General features: G+C 45.6%; 1 pseudogene; it reads right to left on the bottom strand.

The window, feature by feature from the left end:
* Positions 1-2,499: 2,499 nt before the first annotated feature.
* LOC116537927 lies at positions 2,500-3,550 on the bottom strand (annotated as a pseudogene).
* Between the last annotated feature and the right edge of the window lie 1,104 nt (positions 3,551-4,654).

The raw sequence follows: 4,654 nt of genomic DNA, 5'->3' as shown, positions 1-4,654 counted from the left end.
AACGTTCACACCAGCATCCTTGTCCTTCACTGCTAACTGTGCAGTCACAATGGATCACCTTGAGCTCAGGAAAACGAAGGGCACTCTTCCTCAAGTCAACCAGAGTTGCAAGGTCTGAATGGGCCTCATATTCAACTTTCTGGGTAAATAGATGGCACCTTGTAACTATGAAATGACCATGGGTATTAAGAGGAGGTGGAGGTGCGGTGAGAAGCTCTCCTGAGTGCACGCAGTGCTTGGCAGCACTTTGGAGGTGAGGACGGCTGCCCTAGGTCAGCCTGGCTGGCACCAGAATAGGTTTTCCCTTTAGGGCAGACTGGGATACCTTCAAGGAAACCAGGAGCAACGTTGTCACCCTCGTGCTGTCAAGCGACTGATGGGAATGATTTGAGGCTCTATGCTGAATTCCCAGCCATCCATCTCCTCACACCAAGCCCTGGTGCTGGGAATGGCCTCTCCTGGCCTCCTGCGGCTAACTCACCCAGAGAAAATAAGAGCTAGGGTTGCAAGATACCAACAAAATCCCGAAGACAAAATATTCAGGCGGTTAATTCTGGTATATGGTATGTATAAATAACCATATTTCTTAGAGATGCTTATCTACAATAAGAAAAAAGCTTACTTTTGTCCAAAAGCGTTTTACCTACCATTATATTGTTTCTCACAATGTATTGGTCGATGTCAAACAATAAAGAAGCAAGATTAGAAAAAGTTTTATCATTTTTGCTGCCCCGCCAGCCAATGAAACAAACACGAGCCTTTAGCGTATTTTATTTAAGAAGTGTATTAGCAATGAACTATTGTGTGTGCTTTGATCCATTTCCTAAAATCAAACAAAAAATAAGCTATGTAGCTTAGCAAGCAAGAAATCAATTGGTGCTGTTTCAAATTATTTCATGGAGATGGCCATCAAATTTCTGCCTCTTGAGCAAGCGCCATCAAAGTAAGTGATTTTTCCTTTTTCTTTTACAAATCTGTATACCACTCAGGTCAAATACCTGTTTAATTTATAGAAATATAAATAAATAACCATACAATAAAAGTTTATGATCTAATCACACCGTGCTGGATGTTTGTCATAGGCCACTGTGGTTTCTGCTCTCCGTAAATCACTCAGCACAGCGGCTGACTTGTTTACCACAACCCGTTTTAACAAATGCAGTCCTGCCTTTCCCTCCGTATTAATTAACACACGTAACAGAGGATAAGGCTGTCCCTGGGACAACAAAACCCTTCTGTTCCCTGAAGCCTCCGGGCGTCCACTGAGGCCCCTTTGTAGGTGCTTTCTTCTCGCTGATTAGAGGAGATACTGTGTGTTTCCAGTAAGAACTGGGAGGGTAATCCTGCACCTGTCAGACGCTTAGGCAACTGGGGAGTAAACCTCTCAAACCTCCCTGGCTGACTCAGTTTTCTCAGCCTGGAGAACTGGCAGAGAGCTCCTCAAAACTGGAAAGATGTTTCTAGAAGCTTTCCTCACGTCACCTAGAGCCACTCCCTTTGCATTTCTGAGAGCTTCGTCCTAATTTTCAGTTATTTATTTTTTTTAAAAAGGCTTTGAGAGTCAGATCCAACAAGTAAGTACAAAGCATCCAATTTCAGTGTGACAAATATAGCAAAAAAACATGAGGCTATTTGATTTATTTTAGATCAAACGTCCAGTTATTTGGAAATATCTATTTTTGACTAAATTGTTATTCGCATCCAGATGTTTGGCATTTTTGTAGACATGAATTTAGAGCCTGCATTGTATTAAAAAGACCCATTTCAAAAGGAAAAATGATATAATATTCTTGTAAATTCGAGTAAACGAAAAAAAGTTGGCTTCTTTCTTAACACTATCAAAACAAACTTTCCTCACCTCCCCGTAACCTCACATCCTAAAGGGAAGGGGGAGATGTCTATAAAATATCTGTTTTCTTTTTGTTCCATAATAATATTCTTACACAAATCTGCAGCTTTGAGACAGTAAAAGAGACACCCACCTGGCGCATGGGAAGCCACACTCGGGCAGCAGGACCGCTCAGGCTGCCATCTCAATGTGGAGGCCGGTGGTCAGGACTCTGCTCACATCATATGTGGAGATATCTGTTTTCTCCAGAAGCTCTGTCACATTCACTTCAAACCGGTCTCAGATGTCACTGAGAACTTTGGCATCGTTCTCCTCAGACACAGAAGTGATGGTCAGGCCTTAAGTGCCAAAGCGACGTACACAGGCCACTGGGTGGAGGTAAGTATCCAAGTCTTCAGGCATGTCACAGTTAAGACGATGTTGACTTACTCAATTCCTACAATGGTTAGGAAGGGATTGAAAGTGAATACGAGGACTCTGAGCAAATCTGCTGAGATACAGGCTTGGAGCTGCCTCAGTAAACTCCTCCAGTGAAGCGGATGGGATCATGGTGTGGATGATGACAGAGGAGTGGAAGACAAGTTATTCACAGATTTGCAAGAAACTGTGGGGAATTTTAAAAATAAAAAAAAATGTCGGCAGCCAGTGGTTTATGCCAGATCTCTTCCCAAGCCTCCATACCCCTGTGGATGTTGCAACTGACTTGCAAACATATTGATGTCCACCAGGATCCACCACTGGAAATCCCTGAACTGCAGACAGCATGGCAGGCACTCCTCCTGGGCCATGGCTGGGAAGTTCTGCTCCACAAGGAGCTGGGCCGGGGACATGCAGCGGTGCAGGAGCTTCTTAAAGATTTCCACGTGCTTAAATTCCAGCATGCCCAGGAGATGGAAAAGCGTTCCGCTCTTCTCAGCGTCCTTGATCTCAGCGTCCTTGAGCTTGAGATAGTACTGCTGTGGTGCATGCAGCGTGCGCTTGGTCTCATCCACAGGCACTTCCATGGGATCCTGCATGGACTCCCTGTGCTCGGCCCAGATCTCCTTGCTCAGGGTGGCACAAATTATGATTCCCTGCTTCTGCTGAAGCATCAGGTGGGAGACCTCTGCATGTCCGCCCCATGTCCAGCTGCCCCAGCATCTTGTCACACTCATCCAGCACAAAGTGCTTCGAATTCTTCAGGTTGAGGCTCCTGTTCTGCACAAGTGCCATGATCTGGCCCGGCGTCCCCACCATGACATGGGGACAGTTCTTCACCAATTCTTCATGCTTCTTGATGAAGAGGCCTCCGAAGAATACGGACACCTTGACAATGGGCATCTACTTGGAGAAGCGCTCACTCATAGGCCTTGCTGATCTGGAAGGCCGGCTCCCTTGTGTGGCACGTGATCAGGACTGTCACCTATCAGTTGACAGGCTGGATCTGCTGCATGGTGACCAGCACAAAGACCACCGTCTTGCCCATCCCAGAGTTGGCCTGGCACAAGACATACATGCCCATGGTGGCCTGGGGAGTGAACTCAGGCTAGGCCTCAGGTGCTCCAGCTTCAGCAAAGAGTCCCAGAAACCAGAGCTCTGGATGGAAACTTAGGCTCCCTTGACATCTTTCTTACGGGAAACCGTAGCGCTTTCTGGAGAAGCCTGAGGCTCTTCATCTTCTTCATAATCCAAAAGCTCATTTTCCACATCCTGTTCTGCCATGTTGCTGAGAGCAGAGAGAGGCAGGACCCTGGTACCCCATTCTCCTCTGCATGCTGCAAGGGGATCCAGTTGCTAATTGTTTATATCTCGGATAAGAATTACCAGCTAATTAAAAAATATATACACACAACCAAATTGAGAAGTTAGGCAGGGATGGAGCTGGCGAGAGTCAGAAGAAGCCCCTGTCAGCAGGAACCATCCAGCAAGCCCTCCCACTTTGACTATGAATGGAGGGGTTGCAATTCCCAAGGTCATTGCCATACCAATGAGTAGAGGGTGCAGATGGAATCTTGCTACTAGCACTGCAGGGCTTAGAGGACAAAGCTTGAGCCCTACGGCAACAACATCCAGGGGTCCCCAGGTGCTTTGGCGGCCCACCCAAGTCTCCCACAGCTCAAAGCTTGACAGATATTTTAAGGGTGTTCAGAATGGGCAGCTTTGGTCTGGAGCAGTTAAAGACTCCAGGAAGCTGTCTTAACCACTGTAAGAGAACCCATTTCACACCCTCAACATCAACCAGGTGTGGGACTAAAGAATGTCATTTTCTTGCCCTCTTTTTGATTTTGTTTTGCAGAAGTCAATGCATATGGGTGCTCTGAGCAAACCTGCTTAGATACCAATTTGTGGAGGCTTGGGGCTGCCTCAGTAAATTCCTCCAGTGAAGTGGATGGGATCATGGTGTGGATGATGACAAAATAGTAAAAGAGAAGTGATTGACAGATTTGCATAGAGACCGTGGGAGATTTTGTAAAGAAAAATGTCTGTAGCCGGAGGTTTATGCCAAATCTCTTCCCAAGCCTCCATGCCCCGTGGATGTTGCAACTGACTTCTGATGGAAATGGGGAGAAACTTAATGTTTCTTTCCATGAGATCATACTATTGGAAGTGAATGTGGGCAAACCAGGTTTGTTTTCAATGTTCTGATACATATGAAATGAATCTTGAGTTTCTAAGTGTTTGGAACTATAATCTTAGCAAAACTTAAATCAGTATTATTACTGTTCTGTTACTGTTTTTTAGGGTTAAGAGTATTTCATGGTACACAGTGACATGGTAGAGAGAACTCTGGCTGGAAGGTAAAATACCCAGGCATCATTTTAAGAT

Source organism: Sapajus apella, unplaced genomic scaffold (genome assembly GCF_009761245.1).
Source record: "Sapajus apella isolate SASKATOON/1434 unplaced genomic scaffold, GSC_monkey_1.0 scaffold114, whole genome shotgun sequence".
NCBI classification, from domain to species: domain Eukaryota; kingdom Metazoa; phylum Chordata; class Mammalia; order Primates; family Cebidae; genus Sapajus; species Sapajus apella.
The sequence above is the reverse complement of the archived record's forward strand: the minus strand, read 5'-3'. Positions and strand labels throughout refer to the sequence as shown.